Genomic DNA, 6,000 nt, shown 5'->3' with positions numbered 1-6,000 from the left:
AGCATATATCAAAGTATATAATTAAGTTTTTTCTTTCATACATGGTGTATAGTTTTTGAGGTATGTTATAATAACCCTATTTTTTGTAACTAATACTTATATACTTATAAAAGTAAAAAAAAAAGGAAAGGGTCAAAATGGCCAAATTAAGGGTAACATTGTTTTTTAAGTCACAATCTGGTTGAAAGTTAACTTTTGTTCAAATTTGATAATTTTGTGGCATGTTTTGTCCATTAATCATTATGTGGCACAAAAACCACATATTGTCCGTAAATCATCAATAATATTACTTTAGTATGTTGTATACATGATTACAAAATTGTTACTTGCCGTGAGATTTTTTGATTATTTTTTAACTAAATGATACAACATGCTTGTAAAGAATGTGGATCGCAATTAAATTGTTACTTGCCGTGGGATTTGTTCATTATTTATGCCCTCAACAATAGCTTTTTACCATCTAATCAATTAATTTTCTAGAATAAAAGGGACTTGCTATGAAGACAAAGTAGAAATCAAATATCTAATTTCGATGATATGCATAGACTCTATATTATATACCCAATAGTGAAAAGAGTCAAATGGAATCACAACAATATTCTCTTTTAATTTCGTCATATGAAGGACAGACCAAAATTTCATGCAAAAATACTTGGAACTACAATGCAGAAACCACTATGGTCGGATCTATATCAGAACTAATAAATAAAATGTTATTTCAGCTTCAATTTAGTTTTAGCAAGCAATTATTATTGAACTAATAATGTTTAAAAACGTGCCATATGACCTCCAAAGAGTCAACTCCCAGGAATGAGAACCTGCAAAAGTAGTACCATGAAGTACATTAGCGACAACATAATGATGTATAAATTAATCTATAAACTGAATACACACAGTATTTTCTTTATATCAACATCATTCTGCATCTTCTTGGTTCTCTTCTTGTTGGACCTGAGGGCCTTTTACCACTCATGGCAAACAGATCTTTTTCAATCCCCTCTGGTGTGATCGAAACGGAGAATCTTTTCGGTTTTAGCTGACCACCTTCTTCTTGTAGAACCAGTTGCTTCTTTAGCTTGTTTTTTTAGCAACCCTATTTTTGTAACTATATTGTTTTTGTAGTCACAATTTAAGCCTTATATATTTATAAAAATATAAAAAGAAAACATGGTTGAAGGGTCATACTGGCCAATTCGACCTATACTCATGGTAACCCAATTCAACCCAAACTTATTTTGACATGGAATTCACCTATCTTGCCCACAATAGAAATTGTTCCACGTATCAAGTTTGACCCATTCAGCCCAATACTATTGTTTTATAGTCACAATTTACGCCCTAATTGGTTATGAAAATGAAAACAAAACATAGTTAAAGGTCAAACTTGAGTGTTTCGGCCCATACTAATGATGACCCCGTTCAACGCATACCTGGTTTGACCCGTTACCTAACCCATGAATCTTGCCCACAGTCCATAACTATAATGTGCTTGCAAAATGTACCTGATCAAGGAGGGTTTCTATGTGATCCTCTTGTTTGTGGTCACACGGGTCTTTCTTATTCAGACTCACAACAATAGAAGTATGGAATTAATATTTGACCAAAAACTTGCCACTAAATATCAGAATATTAAAAATATGGAGTGACAACTAAATAGTGTTTAATTCCAATAAAATGATGATATGTCAATACCTGAGAACTACCATAAAAAAACTTGTGTACCTACTTGTAGAAGTCATGTGGAAGACTGGTGAGTATTTCGACACCGTCACTGGTGTTCGTCTCACATCCACACGCAACGAACATCTCAATAGCCTCAGGTATTAAAACTATCATATTCTTCAAAATAGGAAAAATTAAGTTATCCCATCCTCTCAAAGCAATAAAATTGATAATTAAAACTGACTCTAACAGAGGTAATCACTAATTATTCTTTTATTTCATTTCACCAACAAAAAAATTTAATGGACGATAACGTTCATGGATATAACTCATAATATGCCACTCATTCATATCAGTTGTATTCACAATGTATTTTGTGGGTTCCGTCTTCGTTTTCTATTTGTATCAAGTAAATAGGACCCAAATTATCTTAATCAAGAGAAAATCGGTCATGCCATTATACCTCCACCATCTATAAAAACCAATGTGAAATTTAAAAAAATAAAACATGATAATTTGAACCGATTATAAAACATTCCCTTGTAAAACTGAATATGTGTAATGTTATGAACTAAATAAAGAAAGGTACCTGAAATAGATTAACCCTTCCAATAGCCTTTAATCCCTTCTTGCTTCCCTACAGATACAAAGGCCTGCCAAAAGCAAACAAAGGTAATAAGTTGAACAATTACAAGTCTCTTAATTCCATGATGTATTAAATGAAAAGAAATGATGAACCTGTAAGACACTCCAATAGCTTTCTTAGGCCATGAGTCTACAATCAAATCAAATCAAAGATATGAATATTATATTTATATTCTCCTGAAGATAAAAAGAGTACCTATCCTATATATGCATTTCATACAAAAACAATCAAGTAAATAACAACACAACAACAATGTTACTAAATCAAACTTTTCTACAAAATCGACGAATTTAAAAAAATTACTGAACAAAAACATGAAAAAAAAAGTTAAAAAGATTAATAAATAATCGCAAACATGTGATATATACTTACCAATGTGTAACGGCAAAGGTGGACTTGAAGTACGAAAGACTCGATCTTTCACATTTTAACCGTTTACATATTAGAGATTAAAAAAATCGAATTGATCCATACATAAGTAAGTGAATCTTTAGTAATTTAAGGCCCTCCTTGTTTTCATAAAGATCAAGAACACATATTTTCGTGAATTGATTGGAGAAGAATATTGATGTAGAGGGACGAAGAAGGGCTGCTATTGTTTATGAGAGAAAAGGCAAAACAAAATGGGATTTGGGCATCATAATGAGAAATCTTCTTTTTTTAAGATTATTTTCATTGGAAAATCAAGGCCACCAAAACTTATACAATGGTGGGAACTGGAATAACTGAAATGAAAACTATAAAAAAATCATTTTGTGTGCCCATCCTTGACTTTTCATGAATTTAAGTCTTCTTGTTTGATACCAACTATCAAGAAATGCGTGTGTATGTGTGTGTCTGAATATGTATGTATATATGTGTGTGCACATGCATGCCATACAACATCTATCATAAAGCAAAATAAAAAAAAGTAAAACATTTTTACCAGCTATCAGAAGTTATGCAAGAATGTCAACAATCTTAGGAATATGTTCTAATGTATCCTTGCTGAAAAGCGGAAGTCCACGAATTGCTGCACCCGTATCATTATAAAACGAATAGCCAAAAAATGGTTAAACTATAAGAATATTAGCTGAAACAGATTCAAATAGTAGCAATCCAATATCAATCTAACATAAGAACATCATATAGCTTCTAAAAATAAACATAGTACTTCACTAAATGCTTTTTCCACTTCTCTTATCCCTAATGAAGCAGTGGTACAGTACTAATATAGGATTCAAACCTGAAGATGCTTGATATCATTTTTCGATTAGTATCAAAGTGGGTCAATATTGCCGTTTATAAGGAAATGTATCTAATGTAAATGTGATGAGAAATTGGTCATATTTAGTGTATAGATAAATTAGCAACCTTTTTCCACCTTGTGTAGAGTAGCAAGTAGAAAACAATAGTACCAGCTCCAAGCCTCATGGTATGTGTTTTGAATCCATTTTCATCTGTCAAAAATATGAAAATTAGATATAAATAACATAAATGAGCATCATAATGTATACTTATTTTGATCTCATCACCCCAAAGTACAATCTGCCAAAAGAAGAATTTAATCGAAGTTTTAGAACTTTCACTTCATTAAAACATCATATTCAATTCATTATCAGTAACCCTCCACACAAATTCACTCAAGCAGAATCAAAATCTAATCAGATTACAGACAACAGGAAGTAAACTATGATTAAACATAAATTAAACGTGAATCATGAAAGAAAGTTAGGTTTAGAGCATTAAAGATCGAGAAATAAAAAAAGCCTCGCTCTTTATTTGACCCGTTTGAGATAATCGAAACCCAAATTGGACCATTATAAGAAAAATAGTTTAGGACTACCACTTCCATGTAAGTTGCACAGTTTACCTGAAGGTCCATCATGGCTTTGGCTTGGTACCTTTGTAGTGGCATTTCATATTGACGAATATTATGCATCATCTTTTTTACATGGTTATCGAGGGCATTACAAATATAAAATATTCTCCATGTATTCATATATTAAATTGTAAAAGCTATGTAAATAGAATATGAGATGAGTACAAAAAATATTAATACCTGAACATCGTGATTGACAACAACCGGAAGAAGAAGACCACCTAAATAATGAGCATCTATCTCTTTCTTAGTGAAGGCCAGACCTCTGTTGCAATGTGGGTCCCGTAACGATGAATATCCGCTGTACAAACAGAGAGAATTATTCATAAATTTTAAGTTAAATACAGGACTGATGTCATGATATACTAAATAAGAAGCGATATATTGAATTCTTCGGCATGGTTAACACATCAAACTGTGTTACCAGAAGCTTGTCAGAGAAACTACCAGATCAAATGATATAATAGATCTAAACAAAACACTAACAATCAAACGTAAATTGTACATATCTAAATCGATCGAACAACTCTAGCAGTGCACACATATATCCATTCTGAAACCAAATTCAAATCTTTTCCACCATCTCTCAGCGCCACCACTCTTGTAACTTATGACTTCTGACCATGGCGTTATCTTCAACCCGCTTCCTGCTACATACTGGAAGATAAAAAAATAAAACTTTCCACACAAACAATCAAGAACACTGAAAAAAAATAGAATTAACTAGCAAAAAACCCTAATTCAATTGTTGAAGATCAATAAACTTATTTACAATCCAAATTCAAGTCAAACCCGTATGCCCAATTATCAAAATCACATAAACCCTAAATTCATATTGCAAATCATCAACAGGAACCCTAAAATCTGAGTAATAGATAAATAACAGATTCGTACCTTGGTGTCGACGACATTTAACTATCAGAACCGGAAAGCAATTGAAGATCAAGAAACCCTATGTCAGAACGAATGAAGATCAATTAAATCAACAACTAAAAGGAAGATCGAATGTTAAAGAATGATAAAATCATCATGGTTAATCGAAATAATTGTTGATCTAACCTTGATCTGAAGATCTTTAAGGAGCCGAACCTTGATGTTGAAGATAGTTGAGAGCCGATTTAGAGATGGAGAACAGAAACTTATGATGGAAGAATAAAACCCTAGGAGGCGGATATGTATGAATGAAGATTAGAGAAGCCGGGTTATAAGTTTTATATACGGAAGGAAAAACCATATATCCGACCCAAAAACTTTCGGATCCCGTGTCCAAATGAAGTGTTTGGTTTGTGTATTGTCAAATTTCGTTTGTGTATTTAGAACTACACAACTTCCCTCCCAAAATCAAGGTTCACTAAACCAGCTATAAATCTCCATTAAAGTGGTTATTTCTCATTGTGGTTTACCTTCATCTTTTTCGTGGATGCCACATCAGCAAAATGGGTCCACCATTCAAGGGCACATAGCCCAAATCATCTCATTTATTAATATATATATAGATACGTGTCGGTATAAATTCAAGTTGATTTACGTTTCGACGTGACTTATTTTCCCGAAAATGGTTTGATCAAGTATAATATGTTCTTATGCTTATTATTGTGTACGTTTTAAGTTGTTCTACGTTTTAACGTAAATTTTATATTTTTCAGAAATGAATCAGGTTAAATATAATACGTTTTCGTGCTTATTTTTACATACGTTTTCAATTGATCTACGTTTTGACGTAAATTTTGTTCGGAAACAACTCGAGTCAAATATAATATGTTTTCATTATACCGTATAAATTTGAGTCACTTTACGTTTTGACACCACCGCAACATGTCGTACCATTCTT

At 32.2% G+C, this 6,000-nt stretch overlaps 1 long non-coding RNA gene across 4 annotated transcripts; it reads right to left on the bottom strand.

The window, feature by feature from the left end:
* Positions 1-584: 584 nt before the first annotated feature.
* On the bottom strand, positions 585-5,356 carry LOC110929466. 4 transcript variants are annotated; one of them, XR_002587120.2, is made up of 8 exons: positions 5,229-5,356; positions 5,064-5,121; positions 4,350-4,826; positions 3,234-3,747; positions 2,401-2,437; positions 2,252-2,315; positions 895-1,839; positions 585-818 (listed from the first exon to the last, which is right to left on the bottom strand). It is a non-coding gene; the product is annotated as an uncharacterized LOC110929466 (long non-coding RNA). The 4 variants fall into 4 exon arrangements; XR_002587118.2 differs by having other exon boundaries at positions 895-2,315; positions 3,234-3,320; positions 3,662-3,747; XR_002587117.2 differs by having other exon boundaries at positions 895-2,315.
* Between the last annotated feature and the right edge of the window lie 644 nt (positions 5,357-6,000).

This window comes from Helianthus annuus, chromosome 3 (assembly GCF_002127325.2).
Source record: "Helianthus annuus cultivar XRQ/B chromosome 3, HanXRQr2.0-SUNRISE, whole genome shotgun sequence".
In the NCBI taxonomy this organism is placed as follows: domain Eukaryota; kingdom Viridiplantae; phylum Streptophyta; class Magnoliopsida; order Asterales; family Asteraceae; genus Helianthus; species Helianthus annuus.
The sequence above is the reverse complement of the archived record's forward strand: the minus strand, read 5'-3'. Positions and strand labels throughout refer to the sequence as shown.